General features: G+C 43.0%; 1 protein-coding gene across 1 annotated transcript in view; it reads right to left on the reverse strand.

The window, feature by feature from the left end:
- The window catches only part of SPSB4 (splA/ryanodine receptor domain and SOCS box containing 4), a gene marked incomplete at its 5' end in the record, with an annotated part of 74,887 nt that extends 74,138 nt beyond the window's left edge, over positions 1 to 749 (reverse strand). Inside the window, one exon of the mRNA XM_081072180.1 lies at positions 151 to 749. The remainder of the gene's footprint in view (positions 1 to 150) is intronic.
- Between the last annotated feature and the right edge of the window lie 20,622 nt (positions 750 to 21,371).

Here is a 21,371-nt window from a genome sequence, read left to right on the forward strand (position 1 = left end):
CTGCTATAGACGACGCAGAGGAATTCCCGGGGACCCGGACGGACCCGCGCCAGGAGCGCCGGCCGGCACGCGGTGCGCACGGCCCGATCTCGGCTTCCCGCTCCCGCGCGCCCCCGGGGCGCCCCTTATCAGAAGCTGGAGAACACTCACCATAAAAGAGAGGGCAAGCGCCTGCCCGAGAGGAATCGCCGGCGCTGGCAGGTCCTGAGCTCTCGGCAGAGGCGTCTGCGGCCGCCGCCCACTCAGGGGCGCACCAGCGACCCTGAAGGTGCAGGCTCGCTCCCCGGCTCTAGGGGAGCGTCCTCACGGCTGGGGCCCCGCAGCAGCGCCCCCTCCACCCCGCACGGTGGCCTGGAGTTGGCGCGTTCTTGGGGAAGTTGGCGCTCGGGCGCCAGAGGTCAGGTGAGAGTGAGGAAGCGCATTCCTGCGCGGATCCCGGGCGCGCGCGGAAGCCACCTTTCTGGCCGCGCCGGAGCTCTGCGCGGGACCCAAAGGGCTGCGAGTGCCGAGCTCGGGGCTCCCGGGCCGCGCCTCGGCCGCCGGCCCTTGGAGCGCCCAGAGTCTTCCTCCGCTCCCTGGGCGCAAGCAGCGGTGGCTGGAGCTAGGGCCCGGGCCGGGGCTGCGGGGCGCTCATCGCCCTCCCCCGGGGCTGGGCGCCTTTGTGCGCGGGGCGCGCCGGCCGCCGCGGCTAGCTCTGGATGCTGCAGCCGCCGCCGCCTCCCCCTCCTTCTCCACCGCCGCCCGCTCCCCGCCTTCCCGGCCGGCCCGGAGGCTGCAGCTGAAAGCCGATCCGGCTGAGCTCATCCCTGAAGGCCACTAATCCAATAGCCGCGGAAGGCGCGGCCGCGGGGAACGCCCCTTCCCCCACCATCCCGCGTCCCGGCCCGTCCCAGCTCGGGCCGCTGCCGGCGCCGCCACCTTCCCGAGGCCACCAGCTGGCGGGAGAGGGAAGTGGAGCCCGCGCCCGCTCCCCTGTGAGCAGTCTGCAGCGCGGTAGCCATTCACCCCTCGCCCGCGCGCTCGCTCACTCAGGCACTCATTCATGCGCGTGGGTCCGCCTCCTTTCATTCAATCGCGCCGGGAGCACCAGGGTGGGTGCCCCTGTGGGGGAGGAGATACCCAGAGTCAACCCGCAGCTTTGATGACTTTACCCAGCGCACGTGGGAAACAGCAGCTGGGGAAGGAGGATGGTTTAATATCCTCTTCCTCAGACACTTGTCCACACTTTATTTTTTAAGATCAAGCCCCAACTCATCACTTAAAGTCCAATTTCATACTGCACTTGCTGCACGGAGCCTTCCCGGCCCACCCGTGTAGCAGGGAAATGAGTCTCGCTGCTCAGCCGGTGACCAGCGCAGAAGGTGGGCCGCTTGGTGGGCCGCAGCTTTGCGAGCTTGAGTGGAGAGATAAGGAAGAGGGCGTGGCCAGAACTGAGGCCCAGAGGGTGCTTCTAGCCTCTGTGCTCCCTTGGAGAAATTTAAAGTTCCTGGTCTGGGAGGGCCTTCTTCCGTGCTCCCATAGTTGACTTCATTCTATTCCACAGCCGTTTCGTCTGACCCCAGCCCTTTCTGTGCCAAGCACCAAAAAGCCTAGCAGAGCTCCCATTTCATCTGGGACACTGACAAGTAAAAACAATCCAACCCTGGGAAGGCAATACTTTAATGGAGGCTGTAGGGCTCCTTTCCCAGACTGGGAAGGGCAATCTGGGAATGCTTCCTAGTGGAGGTGGCTACACGAATTAGCTGCTGAAGGCAGGGGGCCAGGTCGGTACCTACCACAACATAAAACCTGTGGTATGACTGGAATGTGAGCAGAAGGTAGTGAGATGAAGCTGGAGGGGTAGCCAGTAGCTAGGGTCTTGGCGACCATCCCAAGACTTTGGCTTTTCCTATGTATTAGTTGGGGAAGCCTTTAACCAAGGTAGTGACATTGTCAGATTTGCATTCTAGAAAGATCTCTCAGCAACAGTGAACGGATGAAGGAAACCAGTTTGGAAGCTACTGAAATAGTCAACCAAAGGATGATGCTTCCTGAAGCAGAGCAGTCACGGGTGGGGTGGCAAAAGGGCGTATTGATCAAGTATTTATCGCACTTACTCCACTATTTTGTCATTGCATTTGTATGCCTGTCTCCCTCCTAATATTGTGAACCCTCCTTCCCAGAGGGCAAGTACATATCTGTATTTTATACGTCTCCAGGTCCCCTGTACCCAACACAGGACAGATGCTGAGTAAATGCTGTTGGACAGACCTGAGTAGCAGTTCTGACCTCTCTTCACACTTACTATATTTCCAGGGATCTCCACAGTAGCCCTTCTTCACCCCTATTAGGAAGCTCCTGAGTGCCGAGTCAGCAAGCTACTGTGGGGGCAATGGACAGGCTTGGGAACAAGAAAAGAAAATTTGAGGAAAGAGGATCAGAAGCAAAAGGGAGTTTAAAGGTGGCTTTCAAGTTAATACTAGTTTCTCCTGGACTCAACCCAATCTGGCTGACAAGGGTGTGTGATAGGATGCCCGTTGCTTCCCCTCCTTACCAGGAAACATGGCAACAGCCTTAACTACAAGATGGGGAGAGTGCAATGGCTGCAGTTTGAGAAACTACCTCCTCCCTCCCTTGGGGGCTACAGATAGGTTCACCACTCTGGCCCCTCCCAATGAGTCTATGCCTCAGGCACAAAGGAGTGGCCAGAATAGCACCTCCAGTGTCCCTGGAAGCCCCCAAATACTTCAGCCCATGGATATTAGGGGAAACAACCTGCCATTTGGGGAAAAGCCAGGATGTCCTGGCTATGAACACTCTTCAGATGGAGGTGAACAGCCTCTAAGATTGCTCCCAGGGATCCCTGCCCCTTGATTTCACACCCTTGTGTAACCCGTCCCTTAGGTATCAATAAGGGCTGGGCTTACTGAATTGCTTCTCACCAATAGAGGGAAATAGAAGTGATGGGATGTCCCTTCTAAGATTAGGTTATTAAAAAACTGGCTTCTGTTTTGAGCATATTCATTCTCTCTCTCTCTCTCTCTCTCTCTCTCTCTCTCTCTCTCTCTCTCTCTCTCTCTCTCTCTCTCTCACCTCTCTGGGAGAAGCCAGCTGCCAGGTCCTGAGGCAGCCCGATGACCATGTGAGTGGATTCCGCCCCCCCACTGATCCTCCATGAGACTGCAGACCTGTCTGAAACCTTGACTGCAATTTCATGAGAGACCTGGAATCAGAGATACTCAACTGGACTGTGCTCAGATTCCTGATCCACAGAAACTCTAAGAGAATAGATGTTTGTTGTCTAAAGCTGCTAAATTTGGGGGTAATTTGTGGTGCAGCAATAGATAATTAATACAAGATGTTCTTAACTGCCCAAGGATGATTCAAAAATTAAACTCTCAAAGAACTAGCCAGTCTCACTCAAAGGAAAGCACATATTTCATAAGCATAGCCAGGCAGCCCTGGGCTTAAATTTCATCTCAGTCTCTTTGGGTCTTAGCTTTCTCACTGTGACATGGGGACAGAAGAATTTCCCGAGTATGGTTATCTGCTATAGCGTGTTACATAGTAGGTACTCAATAAATGTTTTTCTTCTGCTTCTCGGCACTAGATTTCCAGCCCTCTTGGAATTCGTGAGCTGAGGCAAAGTCATACAGAAGACCCATTAGTGGGCCACGGAGTCAGGAGGACAGAGCTGCTATTTACAACGCAAAGCTGAGAACCCCACTGCTGCTTGCCTTTTCTCCCAACAGCGTTAGGTTTGGAATCCACTTACCAGGTTTTAGATATTGCAACCTTGGTCTCCTTCTCTGTCTTCCAAAAGTATCTACCATGTTTAACAGAAATCGAGAAAAAATCACCAGTTCTGAGAAATTCTGGAGCTTGCAGCTTGCTCCAAGGTTGTGCATTTGAGCACAGCCTACAGTGTGGTGTTGACAGAAGGCCCTATCTCTCTAATCTTGTTCCTCTCTACAGCTCAGGCACCACCGTCTCTTTCCCCAGCAATTGCAGCCACCCCCCTCACCTCTGCTCTTCTGCCAGGGCTGTCTTCACAAAGTAAAAATCTCCCCTGCCACTCCCTTCAGAGCTACCCCTTGGCCCACTGGATGCTTTTCCCACTTCTTAGTTAAATCTGGCACCTGGGCGCTAGCATTACTCCCCACATCTGTGCTCTGGGTCAGGCCACCCTGAGACTCTCTAAGCGACTCCAGTGAGCCAAGCTCTTTCTCCCCGACACACAGGCCTTTGCACACACTGACTTTTGTCCCTGGTACAAACTCCCCAGGTAACTGATTCACCCTTCAGCTTTCTGCCTGTATGTATGTGGTCTGCTCCAAGAAGCCTTCCTGACACCCTATCCTCAGTTTGGTACCCTCCTGTGTGTGCCCTCAGACATGCGTGCTTTCCTCTCTCAGGGGCCCAATCCCACTGTTGCTATTGCCTCTCTTCCTGCCGCCCTTTTGCCCCCAAGATGTAAGCATTTCTAGGGCAGAGCTATCTTTTTCATCTTTATAGCCTTTGCACTCCCACCTACGTTTTCATTTCACTAGTTGCTCAAAGTACAAAGCTCCACAGTCTTCCCATGTAGCCCTGGGTGGGTTAGGGACCCCTTCTCTGAGCTCTGCAGCACTTGTTGCCTTACCTCTGTCATGGCACTTTGCAAAGCCTTTGGGAATTGTCAGATTTCCACAGCAGACAGCGACTCTGTTAGGGCAGGACTGTGTCTGATTCATCCCAGTGCTCCTGGCACAGCACCCAGCCTAGGGCTAAGTACATAGTAGACGTCTAAAAAATGCTTATGCAGTAAATGATTGAAGGTGGACAGAAGGAAGGGAGGACTAAGGTTAGGAAGAAAGTCTGGCTCCACTGGCCTTCCTCCTGTTCTTCCTTTTTCTTTCTCTCTCTCTCCCTTCCTTCCTTCCTTCCTTCCTTCCTTCCTTCCTTCCTTCCTTCCTTCCTTCCTTCCTTCCTTCCTTCCTTCCTTCCCTCCCTCCTTCCCTTCCTCCCTCCCTCCCTCCCTCTCTCCTTCCTTCCTTTCTTTCATATAATGCACTGAATGCTGAGAATTGGATTGATCACAGTCCTTAGTTCATGACACACTGTCACCATTAGCCCATGCATGGCCCTTATTTATTTATATATTTATTCATAATATAATAAATACCCATGAACCCATCATCCAACCCAAGGCAGCTATATTTCCCTATGTGCTCCTTCCCTAGCCCATCTTTTTTACTCCCCTTCAGATAAAACTACTATCCTGATTGTTGAGGTTTATCATTTCCTTGGATTGTTTTTTTAAAACTGTGTGAGTGTGAGTGTGTATGTGTGTGTGTGTGTGTGTGTGTGTGTGTGTTTGTACACACTTGAAAACACATATATATGTAGGTATATATGCCTAAACATTATTTTATTTAGTTTTACTTATTTTTTGAACTTTCTTAAAAGGCACTATATAGCATATTATTTCCTAGGACTTGCTTTTTGGAACTGACAAGATTCATCCATGTTGATACATGTAACTGTAGCCCATTTATTTGTCCTGGCTTATAAAAGCTCATTCGATGAACAAACACAATGTTAAAAAAAATTATTTATGACACTCGCTAGAGATGGTAAGGCAGAATCTATTCAAGGGAGGCTAGTACAGTGGGATTTCGTAGCAGGGGAGAGCAATCAGGCTGCACGCTGAACACAACAAAGACAAGTGGGAGTTTATAGCCGAGGAGCAGGGCTGGAGGTAGTGGATAGAATATTGCTAAGAGCAAACATCAGGGGTAAGGGGGGTTCTGGCTAAACTGACCTCACAGAGTTCTTGCTGAAGGCAGGCCCTGGTAAGGGCTAAGGAATTTGATCAGCTATCGAGGGTGGTCAGATGGCAAAGGGTGGCAGCTTTTCACCAAGCTGACTTAGGAGCCTTGCTCAAACTGGATTCTATAAGGACAGAGGGAAGTCCCACCAAGTTAGGCCTGGTTCAAACAGGAGCCCAATTAAAATGTGGTCCAAGGAGAGAGTCTGTCGGCAATTTATTTTTCCATGCTCCTCTCAAGGGGCATTTGGATTGACTTTAGTTTGGGGCTATTGTGGACAGTGCTGCTGTGGGCATTCTTGAACAGGTCCCCTAGCATCTGGGCCGATGTTTTCTTAAGTCTATTCTTGGGACTGGAATTGTTGATTCAGTGTCTAGCATGGGTCAGCTCATCAAAATGAAATGCTAAAAACTGAGACGCTAAAAACACCCCTCCACATTATATGTCATCAGGGGAATGCAAATTATAACAGCAATGAGACACATACCCATTAGAATGGCCAAAATCCAGAACACTGACAGCACTAAATGCTGGCGATGATGTGAAGCGACAGGAAGTCTCATTCATTGCCAGTGGGTTTGCAAAATGGTACGGCCACTTGGGAAGGCAGTTTGGCAGTGTCTTACAAAACTAAAATACTCTTACCATACAATCCAGCAATCATGCTCCCTGGTATTTATCCAGAGGAGTTGAAAACTGAGGTTTACACAAAAACCTGCACCTGGATGTTTATAGCAGCTCTATTCATACTTGTTAAAATCTGGCAGCTAACGAGGTGGCCCTCAGTAGGTGAATGGATGAATAAACTGTTACATCCAGACAATGGAATATTATACAGCACTAAAAAGAAATGAGCTATGAAGTCACAAGAAGACACGGAGGAACCTAAATGTGTATTATTAAGAGAAAGAATCTGAAAAGGCTACATACTGTATTATTCCAATTAGGTGACATTCTAGAAAAGGCAAAATCATGCAGACAGTCAAAAGATGAGGGGTTGCCAGGGGCTAGGGGGAGGGAGGGAAGAAAGAGCGCGGAAGTTTCTTGGTCAGTGAAAACACTCTGTATGATACTATATTGGTGCATAAAGGTCATTATTCATGAGTCCAAACTCAGAGAATACACAGCACCAATAGTGACCCCTAAGGTAATCTATGGATTTCCGGTGATAATGGTGTGTCAGTATAGGTTCACCAATGGTAACAAATGTACCATTCTGGTGGGGGGATGTTAGATAATGGGTGAAGCTGTGTAAGGTCCAGGACATATGGAAAATCTCTGTATCTTCTGCTCAATTTTGTTGTGTCCCTAAAACTTACCTAAAAAATAAAGCCTATAAAAAACAAACAAACAAAAACAGTTTCAATCCAGCCACCAAAAGTAATTTGCATCCCCAGAAACATAACTGATTGACCGGGGCTCCCTCATACCACTTCTTGGGAATTATATGCATACAAATAAATGATTTGCATACTGACAGGGCTGAAGAGTCCAGGCCATTCCATTCCCCACCCAACTGCCTGTTACCTCTTAGATTGTTGGAGCTGATGGGGCCCAGCGATCTCAGCACCCCAGGAGGACTCTGGAATATACCTGAGTTAGTCTGTAGTAAGAAAGAAGACAGGTGAGAGTCAGTGACAAAGACACCCAAATTCACCCAGTGAACACTGAACTTGGTGTAGGACAAGATATTAAGGACACACACATGCACACTCATGAGTGCACACATGCACATACACATACATACCTACACCCAGAGCTCTGGAGAGTTCTGTTGTCATAAAATGCCTTGGTATACTGGCATGAGGTGGTGGAATGGGAGAGGCAGATCATGGCAGCGTCATAGCACAGGATTTTTAGCTTTTAATCAACTTCTATCGCCCTCATTTTTCCCCCATGTAAAATGGGGCAATAATATCTACCACAAGGAGTTGTGAGGATTAAATTAGGTGATGTCTATAAGGGCTTGGTCTTTAAGCTGTGGTCTCGCATAAGTTATCAAACGTCTGGGAAGCTCAGTTTCCAGTCTGTAAAATGGAAGCAATAAAGTGCCTTTCTCTGGTGGCATTTGTCACTTTTGTATTTTAAGCAACCCACCTTCCTGAGCTGACCCACCTTCCTAAGTGTGAGGAACACTCCACCACATGAATCTGGGTAGGAAGCAGTCACTTACTTCCCACTGATAGACAGACAACCCGGTGCTCAGTCATAGCTCTCATATCTTTTGTAAACCCTCTTCACATTTTGGTAAAAATCAACCCCCCTTTATCTCCTAGCCTCCCTTGCTGCTGGATGTGGATGCGATCTGGATTCTGCCAAAAAGACCAGTCGGATTCAGAAGTGAGCTCCCTGAGGAAACGCTGCAGGCCTAGGCCATCCATTCTGGTTGGTACTTCGGGGGAAGTAGAGGCAGCTCTTTTCTGAGATCAGAGGCAGGAGTGGCAGCTTCCTGATCCACTCGTGGCACAAGCTCTCTCGCCAGCCCTGTTCTTCAGTGTAGTTACAGCTATTTTCCTGAAAACTCAGTCCAGAGCCTAGTTTTCCACAATCCCAAGGATTCTGCGAGTTACTTAATCTGTCTTACTAAGTCTCCACCTGCGTGAAGTAGGTGGAGGGAATCTACTGTTGGCAACTACACATCCCTTCTGTGACTGCCTTTTCTAGTCTTCCCAACAGCTTGGCCAGTCAGAACCTCCCTCTTGAATCTTCAAAACTGGAACCAGGCATTCAAGAAAGCAAGGATGGTGGATTTATCCGAATGGGGGCTGGGTTGGCAACAGCAACCTCCAGACCCCAGGAACAACATTAGCCTTGGTGCCCTCCCCGCCCCCCGTCACCCCCCTACTCCCAGTGTCCAGTGATCAGTGCTGGGAGTGGCATTGGTGTCCTCAACAAATTGGGTTTGGGGTGTGATTCCAGCTGTGGTTCTGCTGCTGCCTTTGTTGCTGTTCTTGCCTGTTTTTTGTTTTGTTTTGTTTTGTTTCGGATCTGGTTCTCCAGGCTTCCTAGTCATTCTGTGATTTCCCAATTTCCTTTCTCTTTGTTCATATAGTGAATTACATTGATTGAGTTTTCAATGTGGAACTAACTTGGTATTTCTGGGATAAGTCCCACTTGGTCATGATGTATTATCCTTTTTTTAGTACCTTGCTGGATTCCATATGCATCTATGTTCATGAGGGATATTGGTCTGTACTTTTCTTGCAATATCTTTGCCTGGGTTTGGCATCAAAATAATGTTGGTCTTTAAGAATGAGTTGAAAAGTATTCTTTTTTCTTTTATTTTCTTGAAAAGTTTGTGTGGGATTGGTATTATTTCCTCCTTAAAAGTTTCACAGAGTTCACCAGTGAAGTAAGCTGGCCCTGGAATTTTCTTTGTGGGGAGGTTTTTAAATAGAAATTAAATTTCTTTAATAGCTATAGAGCTATTCTGGTTATCTGTTTCTTAGTGAGCTCTGGTTAATTTATGTCTTTTAAGAAATTTGTCAATTTTATCTAATTATTGAATATATTAGCATTAGGTTGTCCATAATATTTCCTTATTATCCTTTGAATACACGTGAAATCTGTAGTGATGTCACCTCTCTATTACATTGATGGGTAAAAATCAAACAACCCCCCTTTATTTCCTATCCTCCCTTGCTGCTGGATGTGGATGCGATCTGGATTCTGCCCAAAAGATACCAGTCTGATTAGAAGTGAGCTCCCTGAGGAAATGCCTCTATCTGTGATATTGGTAATTTGGGTTCTCTCGCTCTATCTCCATCTCCATCTCTATCTCTATCTTTGTCTCGCTGCCTGTTAAGTCTGGTTAGCGGTTTATCAATTTTATTGATCTCAAAGAATCAGCTTTTGGTTTCATTTATTTTCTCTAGGTTTTTTGTTTCCATTTCATTGATTTTTGCTCTGGTCTTTACTATTTCTTTTCTTACTCTTTCTTTGGCATCCATTTGCTCTTCTTTTTCTAGTTTCTTTTTCTAGTTTCTTAAGATGGAAGCAGAGATCACTGATTTGAGACCATTTTTCTTGTCTAAATAGGCATTTAGTCCTACAAATTTCTTTCTAAGGACCCTTTTAGCTGCATCCCACAAGTTTTGTTATGTTGCTTTTCATTTTCTTATTCACTTCAAAATTCTTTGTAACTTAAAATTCTTCTTTGACTCATAGGTTACTTAGAATTGTGTAATTTTGTTTCCAAATATTTGGAGATTTTCCAGACATCATTTTGGTATTGACTTCTAATTTAATTTTATTGTGGTCAGAGAATGTTCTTTGTATGACCTAACGTTTTAAATTTGCTGGAATTTATTTGATGGCTTAGAATACAGGTGACCTTTGTAAATGTTTTGGGTGCACTTGAAAAGAATGTGTATTCTGTTGTTGGGTGGAGTGTACTGGAGACAGCAGTGAGTTATTCAAGTCTTCTGTAGTCTTGCTGATTTTCTGTCTACCTGTTCTGTCATTTATTAAGAGAAGGATGTTGATATTTATGGCTATTCTTGTGGATTTGTCTGCTTCTTCTCGCTATTCATCTGTTTTTGTTTCATGTGTTTTAGGTACATACACCTTTGAGTTGTTATGTCCCTTAAGGAAGTGACCTTCTTTGTGTTTGCGAATACTCACTGCTCTGGAATCTATTTTGTTTGATATGATTATATCTATTCTAGCTTTATTTTAAAATGTGTTAGCATAGTGCATCTTTCCTCCTTGTTTTTTAAAATTATTATTAGTTTCAGGTGTATAAAGCAATGTAATAGTTAGACATTTACACCCCTCACAAAGTGATAACCACCCCCCCAAACTACTACTCCTTTGACATCTTATATAACTTTTATGATACTACTACCTATCTTCCTTATGCTATACTCCACCCCTCATAAAATATATATGTACATATATACACATACATATATATTTAATTATAGATGACATACAATCTTATTGCACTTCAGCTCTTCAGGTGTACAGCGCAGTGGTCAGGCATCTCCACAGTCTATGAAGTGATCCCCTTGATAAGTCCAGTACCCATCTGGCACCCTACGTAATCTTTACATTCATTATATTCCCCATACTGTATTTCATATCCCCATGACTATATTGTGTCTACTAATTTGCACTTTCTAATCCCTTCACCTTTTCCCCCATCCCCTGCCCACTCCCATCTAGCAACCAACAAGTTATTTTTGTCTGTATATCTGAATCTATTTCTGTTTTGTTTGCTCATTTATTCTGTTCTTTAGATTCCACATGTAAGTGAGATCATATGGTATTTGTCTTTCTCAGTCTGACTTATTTCACTTAGCATAATAGTCTCAAGGTCCACCTATGTTGTTGCAAATGGCGAGATTTCATTCTTTTTTATGGCTGAGTAATACTCCAGTGTATAAATGTATAAAAAAACTCATACAACTCAACACCAAAAGAACAAACAACCCTATTAAAAAGTGGGCAGAGGACACAAAGAGACTTTTCTCTAAAGAGGACATAGAGAGGCCCCTCATTTTATTTTTAACCTGTGTGTTTCTTTCTATTTAAAATGGGTTTCTGCTAGGTAGCATATAATTGTGACTTGGATCTATTATCTGATTGAGTAATCTCTGCCTTTTGATTGGGGTATTTAAACTATTTAATTCGATTATTGGTATGGTTGGGTTTACAGCTACCATTTTGCTATTTGTTTTGTATTTGTTCCATGTATTCTTTTTCCTTCTTTTTATGCCTCCCTTTTGATTATTTTTTTACAAGTCCATTTTGCTTTGTTGGTTTATTTGCTGTAAGTCATTGGGTTATTTGAGTGATTGCTTTGGGATTTACAGTACATGCCTTTAACTTTTCACAGTCCACCTTCAAGGAATATCATACCATTTCACATGTAGGATAAGAACTTTACAATAGTGTATCCCTGCTTGGTCTCTGTGTATAGCTATCACACACTTTACTCCTGTCATACATTCTATATATGTTATTAACCTCTGTATTATAAATGTATAAATTACATTTTTACTTTTGCTCTAAACAGTTGATTATCTTCTAAAGACATTTAAATAATAATTTAAAAGTCATTATATTTACCCATATAGTTACCATTTCAAATACTCTTCATTTCATTTCCATCTGGTATAATTTCCCTTCTGCCTGAAGGATTTCTTTGCAACCTTTGTTATAGTGCAGGTCTGATGATGATGAGTTATTCAGCTTTTGTATATCTGAAAAAGTCTTATTTGTCTTCATTTTTGAAAGAAATTTTCTCTTGGTAAAGAATTCTAGGTTGATGGGGTTTTGTTTTTCTATTTTTTTATTTCAGCATTTCAGATGTTGCTTCTTGTCTTTTAGCTTAAATTGTTTCTGACAAAAAAATCCACAGTCATCCTTATTTTTGTTCCTCTGTATGTACTGTGTTCCCTCCTCCCTCTAGGCTACTTTTAGCATTTTTTCTTTATCAGTGTTTTCAATCAATTTGATTGTGATGTGCCTTGGTGTGATTTTCTTTATGTTTCTTATGTTTGGGTTTCATTGAACTTTTTGGATCTGTGGGTTTACAGTTTCACCATATTGGGAAATTTTTGGACCATTATTTCTTCAAATATTTTTTTCTGCCCCCTCCATTTCCTTCAAGGACTCCAGTTACATGTATATAGGCCACCTGAAGTTGCCCGGCAGCTCACTGTTATTCTGTTCATTTTTTTCATCTGTTTTGTCACCGTGCTTCATTTGTAAGTTTCTATTTTTATGTCTTCAACTTCACTAATCCTTCCTCTGCTATATCTAATTTGCGATTAATCCCAGACAGTGTTTTTTTCATCTCAGACTCTATAGTTTTTGTCTCTAGATATTCAACTTAGGCCTTTTTTTATATCTCCCATGTCTTCATTTAACATGTGCCATCTTTTCTCTAGTATCTTTAACATATGGACTACAGTCATAATACTTTTTAAATGTCATTGTCTACTAATTCTATTACCTGTCATTTTAGGGTTAGTTTCCATGGATTGATTTTTCTCTTCACTTTGGGTTGTATGCACCTGCTTCTTTGCTTGCCTGGTAATGTTTTCCCACCGTGGAGCAAGACCCTTCTGAGTATTCTGTTGGATGTTCTGAGTACTCTTTCTTGTTCTAGGTGAGCTCCAGGATTGTTTCCTCTAGACTTTTCGGTAGTTATTTTCCATGCCTTGGATAGTATCCTCTTATGCACATCCTGATCTTGACTCAGCTGAATTCTCCAAGGGGACTCTTTGCAAATCTCTGTGGTCCTTTTCTGTGTAGCTTTCTTGCCAGTGTTCTGCCCTGCAGATTTTCATCACCTTGGCCTCCCTGCTCTTAGCTCCATATTCCTAAATCAACGAGATCACCAAGCTCTGCCGGGCTTCCCCTTTTTGTGTGTGCTGTGGCCTGGAAACTCTCTCTAAGGAGTTAAACTGGGACAATTATTTGTTTCCCATCTCTTAGAGATCACTCTCTTTCACTGCCTATTGTCTAATATCTTGAGAACCACTGTTTCATATATTTTGTCTCATATTTAGTTCTTTCAGGTGGAAAGACACTTCCAGATTTTGTTGTTCTGTCTTGGCTGGAGCAAAAGCCTTCCTTTTACTCTTCCTTTGTACTCAGCCACAGTAATTTTCTGATGTTTAGAATAGAAAACGCTGGCTGAAACATTACCTTACATGACTAATGTGAGGATTAAATGAGAGAACATATGTAATGTTAAGGACAGTGCCAGCACAGAGCAAGTGTTCTATTAATGTTGATGTACTAGTCAGCTTTTGCTGTGGCAACAACAAACCTCTACATCTCAGTGGCTCCCAATAACAAACATTTCTAACGCATGGCTCTGCTGGTCTATTGGTCTGCAGTGTGCTGTGCTTGGCTTACCTTGAGCACCAAGCTTTCTCCTTCTGGGACCCAAGTTGACAGTCACATCAACTGAGAAGACAAGAACATGAGGCCAAATAAATCATTGAAATGCATTTAATGTTTCTGCTCTGATGAAGTGCCTATTACATCCTCTCATATTCCATTGGCCAAAGAACATCACATGGCCATCCTGGAAATCAATGGGATGCTGCTGTACTCTGCCCACAGACAGTCCTGGCAGAGAAGGGATGTATGATTCTCTTATAGAAGAGGGAGCTGATAATTGGGAACAATAACACAATTTACCATGGCTGGTGATTTTTATTAACATCCTTTCCTGCAAGTAAATTTCCCTGTATATTTTTTGTTCAAAGCCACGCTTTAGGAGCATTGGGGTGAACACATCTCTGTCCATTAACATTTTCTTTATCCAAGACATATATCTGTCCTCATTTGGTTTGTTATCGCCCAGTGGATTCTGATTACTGCAGGAGGGACAATTCATTCATAATGGGATGGAAGACCATTGAGACAGGTGGATGGTGAGAACTGGCAGTTAGAGGGCAAGCAGTATCATTGATTGGGTGGATAACTGAATGACTTTGTTCAGTCTTCAATAGGCCACTTCTATCTTAGGTGCCCAAGTCTTTATTCTTTACGATTTGTGCAGCAGACAAGGGCTTGAGGCCAAGACTCCTATGATGCATGTGAGAAAATCATCCCATTCTTGGAGGATGTTAGTCACTTCCCTTCTTCACCCAGGAATCTACTCTACTTACCTCAGTCTGCATGGTTCTGCCCTTCACTGAACTCCAAGAGCCTTTATGTCAGGGCATTTCACATGGCAATGAATGATAGGCTGTCTTATAATAGATTTTCTGTTAGGTTAATTAACTACCATGTGGTTCAAGGATGAAAGAATTCAGATTTTTCAAGTGGCTCCTGTGCCATTACATGTAGTGGCTATTCTAAAGCTCACAATGACCTGATAATGTAGGTACTGGTGGATCCATTTTATAGGTGAGGAAATAAAGGTGCAGAGAGATTATGTGACTGTTCAAGGTCACAGAGCTGGTAAGTGGTAGAACTGGGATTTGCACCCAGTTCTGTCTGCTCTGCATTATGTTTATTTTGTGTCCTTAGTGGGATTTTATGTTCCCGGAGAGTGGAGATTGCATTTTATACTTCTTCGTATCACGCGCAAAATCCAATACAGAGATTAGGCACTGGATAGGTGTTGTAAAACATTTATAAAATTTTCTCTATAAAGAAACAGGTGACTTATTTTTTTCTTGAGTCCTGAAAGAAATACTGGGTGTGGTGTTGGAAGAACTATTGCTCGTCTTGGCTTTCATTCCTCTGGCGGTCTAGTCCTCAGGGCTTGTTGATGAAGTACTAGGCTGAAGCCACTGTGGGGCTGAGGCCACTATAGACAAATAGGGCTTTGTCAGGGCACAGAAGTAAATCTGTGCAAGTTGCAGAGGCATACTTACTGTATGCCTGTGCCCTTGGCTTTCCTCATTCATTATCTCATCAAAGGTATATAATGTCTTACGGGGTCAGGATTTCTTACCCCCATGTAAGAGCCCAGCATCATACAGCAATAAATAACAGAGCTGAATTTGGATACAGGTCTGGATGACTCCAAAGCCCTGAGTGTTACTGTTGACATGGGTAGCACCCCCTCTGTTGAAAGACAGCCAGGTCAGGCCATCACTGAGGATGGTAGGCCTCGAGCCCAGGGGCAATTCATAACTCAGAATGTATTCCATCCACGCAACTGAAAGTTAACCACTCCACACTACCTGATCTATTGCCACTTGGGCCTTTTTTTGTTAGCTATTACCTGTGTGGTAGTCAAGCATTTCATCTTTTTCATTGAATTATCTCATTAGGTCCTTGACACAGGCTCTCATTTCCTCAGAAAATAAAGTGGTTTGAGATGAAAACTGCCATTACAATGGCATCTATTAAAAGGATCTGCAATTCCTGTAGCGTTAAAAGGAATTTGTAATTGCCAATTAAAGAAAAGCATACTATTGGCCAAAACCATTGATTAGAAGTAAATTTGGAAAAATTCTCTGAGCAACATCATGAACAGGCTCACACCCTTTCTGCTAGAGCCAAAGTGACTGTGTGATGCTCAGAGAAGTTAGTAACTTGTCCAAGGTCACATAGCTAGTAGTCTCCTGGATAATGCACATTTGAAATGTGTTATCCAGGGAGCTGGTATAGACCAGAGTGTGCAAGATTCTAGAAGGGCTCAGCTGATTTCATGGGCAACATGCTCCTCGTAGGCTGCCCTGGTTTGGGCCTTTATCATCTCTGCCCTGGACCTTGGCTTTCTAGTCTCCTCTCCCTCACTTCATTCCTCTCCTACTGTGCTCTCCAGATAACACCCAGAGTGACTGTAGCCATCATTACTGGATGCCCACCGGAATGCCTCCCCCACCCCTTTTACATCAACAGAATGATTGCTTTGTTCCAGTAACAAAATACCCAGCCTCAGAGACAAATCCTGGCAAGTTTCAGCCATTCCTGACAATTGCATAAATGAAAAATAAGTCCTGAATTTGACTTACTAAATTTGGTTTTCTGTAGTAGCATAAGAATCCTAAAATCTTTTTCTACGTTTTTGGGTGTGAACAGTCTGTGCATATACTAATGCTATCAGGAATCAGAGTTCTCACCGTGGGAGAAAGGAGATGCAACTCTGCAATGGGGCAAAGCAAGCAGAATCCTCCTGAGTCGCATTAGAATAGTGATACCGACATGTGTAGCTTTGTCCAGCTTTGTAGGAGCACCAACACCGCTGGCAGTGAGCACACTCGAGCACACACTTTTTGGTTTCTGAAAAGCATTCTTTGCTAAAAGGAACCAAAGATGCTTAAAGAGATGGGCTATTCAAGAACTAGGGGAGGGAATGTACAAGATAAGTCTGGAATATTGTACTGTAACAGGAAGTAAGAAATAATAGCAGTATATCAAAAGTACGTGGAAGACATCTGAAGGCACTAAAAATCCAAATATATGACAGTAATGGATTATAATCATTTGAATACAATAAGAATCCATAGTTGATACAAATAACATATACATACATACAGGACAGCTCTTCCTCATTGTAGAATGCCAAATAATATAGAAGAAAAGATGATATCAGAAAATCAGCATTTTACTACCATCCTAGCAACAGAACCAGGCAAGAATCATCAAGGGATGTTAAAACATGTGAGTGAAAGTCTACTGAGGAACAAGCTATTTAGAGTCTCAACAAATCTCTCTCCCAAATAATTATTAATTAGAAAAGGAAAAAAATAGAAATTTGACAGGCACCATTTTAACAAAATTATTGAAATTAACATCACAAGTAATGAATGGGGCAAATCAACATGATGATATGTTGCACTGAGAAGAACACAACATCATTCTGTGGTAGTCTGGCCAAAAGCACATAACCTAAAACTAATGATGAGGAAATATCAGACAAACCCAAATTGAAGAACATTTCAAAACAATTGGCATGACTGTAACTCTTTAAAATGTCAAAGTTCTGAAATAAAAAGAAAGGAGGAGGAGACATTCCACATGAAAGGAGACTAAAGTGACCTGATAATTGATGTAATACACAACCCTGGACTGGATCTTGGACCGTAAAAATATTATTATCAATGATATTACTTGGACAATTGGAATATGGACTATAGATTAGATAATAATAGTTGTCAATGTTAAAACTCCTGCTGTACCGTGGATACGTAAAAGAATTCTTTGTTTTTAGGAAATACATAAGGAATCATTTAGGGGTAAAGAGCATGATACATGCAACTTATTCTCAACTAGTTCAGAGAGAAGAATGATAAAGTCCATGTGGCAAAATGTTAATTGGTGAATTGTGGTGCGATAAAGATGGCCACAAATATTTTGCTGCTCTTGTGACGGGAGATGAAAATGAATTCCCATCTTTAAATTCAAGCTAGCCTTACTGACTTGTTTGACTGCTAGGATGTAGGGGAAGTGATGCTATGTCATGAGAAGCTTTGTGCCTTTGACCTTGGACTCTCGGAAAGCTTTCACCTTGAACTGTTATAATACATCCAACTCCCTGAGACCACCACACTGAAGAGACCCTATATAGGTGCTCCTGCTGATACTTGCAGCCAAGCTCAGCCTTCCAGCCATCCTCTAGACATGTGAAATAAAGCTATATCGGATTCTCCAGATGGGTCCATCCACCAGCTGAATACCATCCCATGACCTCTGTCAACACCACATGGAATGGAAATCACCTAGCTGGGCTCTGTCTATATTCTCAACACAGAAAACCATAATATATACTATAACGGCTGCAGTTTTGGGATAGTTTTTTTAATACAAAAATGGATAACTAGCAGTAGGTGACTGATAAAAAGGGCATTTCTTTGTAGTGTTCTTGCAACTTTCTTCTAAGGTTGATGTTATTTTTAAATTAAAAGAAAACATTGTAGGGCCATAAATTCATGATTGAAAGGGGTATGCATTTCTGCTTAAGCCAAAAGCTCATTTCCTCAGCAGGAAAATCATTTAGCAATTCCTTAAATCGTTGCCAACCTCTGGCCCCAAGTTGAGCTTTTTCACATTGTGAGTCAAGGCCATGAAGGGGTTTGTCAAACTTTGATCCTCCGTGTGGAAACCAAGACGCGTGAAGTGGAAACACACCTATCAAATGACTGGCCCCTGTGTTCCATTACCATGGATCCAACTACTATTTCTCCACTGGATATCTCAGAGCTGCTTCAGTTCAACGTGTCCTAAATCTAACTATGTTCTCCCCAACTTGAGCCACAAACCCTACCAAAACAAACAAACGATAATAACCTAGCCCTCCCTTAGTGTGTGCTGTATCAGGGAGCGGCTTCTCTCCTTCCATTTTTTTATCAGCACCAGAAATCTGTGAGTCCCCTTGAGGCTTCTCTCTCCCTTATATTCCACCACCAGTTATATTGGTTTTGCCTCCCGATAGTTTTCCCCTTTGCCCCCTTCAAGCTAAGCCACCATTGCCACTCACCTTCTAACAATTCTCCCTGTATTTAATCTTGCTCTTCTGAGATTCAGTTTCCAGTTCTCCATGCAGCAGCCACATTTAAAACACAAATCAGATCATATCACTTCCTTGCTTAAACCACTCAAGGCTTCCTGTTGTTCTTAGACTTCCTTCAGGAAGCCATAAAGGAAAAATTTTAACTTAACCAGGAAAACTGTATAAAAGTCTCGGAGGCAATAAAAGAATACATATAAATTACCGTAGAGCTGGCAAAAACAAATAACAATTGGAAGGAAATATTTGCATTACCCCCTGACTAACTAACCAAGAGCTATATTCCTCATTATATAAAAAGACCTCGCAAATCAACAAAAAATGACCAACATCCGATAGCATAATTGATCTAGAACACAAAAATTCAATTCACAGTAAAAGAAAAAAATGACATAAAATTTACAAAAAAGATGCTCAACTGCCCTCATAATGAAATAAATATTAAACCAAGAAACAAGCAAAAACGTTGCCTACCATGTTGGCATAGATGAAAAGTTTTGAAGATACACACTGTTGGTGAAGGCATAAGGATACAGGCAATTTCCTACGTGGTTTGTACCATCAAGGCCATGTTAAGACCTTTACAGATCTCAGCCACTTTGACTTTTGGAAGCCGTACCCTACATTATATGAAATATATTAAAATACACGTACATCCTATGTTAAGTAGAATTTTGCTGATATTGAAATATTGAAAAGGTTTTATAATTTTGCTTTTGAAATTATTTGGCTATAAGTATTCTTATGCTAGGCTATTTAATTTACGATAAGTTATTTCTCAACAGTTCTACATATTTGTGAATTCATGCAAAATAAGCAAAATACATAACCTAAATGTTTTCAAATATTATCAACTTTCTTTATGAAAATTAACATTTCAGATAATACATTGTAGAGATATTTAATTAAATATTTATTGATGTCAAATTTGCAGTTTCCCTTTTATCAGGAAGTGACTATATACTATTCTGTGCCCAAACAGTTTCTTAAGCCCTGAGGCAAAGCTATGCCTATGGAACATTTTAATGGATAAACATCGCTGAAGGACAACTGGGCAATGCCTGTCAAAATTACAAGTGTGCATACTTTCTAACCAAGAAATTCCACTGAAGTAAATTTATCCTACACATATACTCACTCATGTGCCCAAATATGTCTTTATAAGTGTGTTCCTGGTCACACTGTCTGTAAAAAACAAAAAACAGAAGGAACTTAAAATGCCCCTCAACAGGGATTGAGTATAAACACAAAATGGCACCTCCATGCGCTGGAGTGTCGTGCAGCCCTTGAAACAAAGTGATGTATAACCGCCCACGCTGATGTAGAAAAGTCTCTTCACTCATTGTCAAGTGAAACAAATGAAGGTAAAAACAAACCACTGTGCACAGAACCCCATCCTCCTTCCCCAACACACTGTCTTTTTAGAAGAAGCTGTATATTCTTACACATATGTGTGTGCCTTTGTGAAATAGCTCTAAAAGCATATACGGGAAACCCTGGCAGTGGTTATCTCTGTGGAATGGGACAGGCATGGGGAAGGGCAGGGATTTTCTTTGCATACAAATCCATGAATGCTTTTCCTAGCAATTTAACAAAGAGGTAAGAGGAGGAACATAGGGAAAGGGAGGAGAAGGAAACACAAATCCTAAACTGGACAACAAGGTTGCATGACCAGGACCCTGCCCTCTCAGACTTTCTCTTGTGCTCCTCGCCCTCACTGTTAATGCTCTAACTCACCCGTCTGCTCTCAGTTCTTCAAATTTTCAGCCCTCCCTCCGGACTGGTTCCTGCACATGCTGTTCCACTGCCTGGAACTACCCCACTAGCACACACACTTAGTTCACTTTCACTCCTCTTTCCAATGATTTCTCGCTCCTGAGGGAAGCCTTCCCTGACCTCTCAGGCTGGGCCAAGCTCCCCGTTACGCACTCTCATATCACCCTCTGCTTTTAACGCATGGCAGTAATCACAGGATAAAAATTCTATACCTGTGGGTTGTTGATTCGTGTCTGGCTCCCTTAGTAAATTGCGGAGAATCATACCCCTGATGTCCAGCACCTGGTCTAACACATATTCGGTGCTCCATACATATTTAATAAGTAAATGAATTACCTGAAGAGGAAGCAGGGAACAGTCTCCCATCATGGAAGAGTACGGCACTGTTTATCCAGCGTGACCCCTTTCAAGTTCTTCCCCTCCAACAGCCTTATACTATGAGCTGACTACTTTGCCTTTGTCACAGAAAAGTGATCCGCAGTACTGTTAGAACACACAAGAATCAACATTTTCTTGTGGAGAAGAGGAAGGGGTGTCAAGAGGCTTCACTTTAGCATTTTCAGATTTTTCCATTGTTGTTAGAACCAAACAAAATAAAAGTCCATTTTATGTTGGACAATGTTTTGTCATATTTATGTCAAACTGGCTTAACATAAATTTGAAAAGAGCAACTAGATAGACAAAACAAAGGTAAAAGGAGATTTCCACTGCCAATGTGGCTGATGGACATGACCCTCCCATACAAAACAATATAAACTTTAGATAAACTTACTCCCCCAACCCCACCATCAAAAAAAATAAAAAAAAATAAATGACCTGCTTACACTGAAGAATGAACAAAGGCAGATTCTGGACAGGAGTCAACATTTGGAAAA

The sequence above is a fragment of the Rhinolophus hipposideros genome (assembly GCF_964194185.1).
Source record: "Rhinolophus hipposideros genome assembly, chromosome: 14".
NCBI lineage: Eukaryota > Metazoa > Chordata > Mammalia > Chiroptera > Rhinolophidae > Rhinolophus > Rhinolophus hipposideros.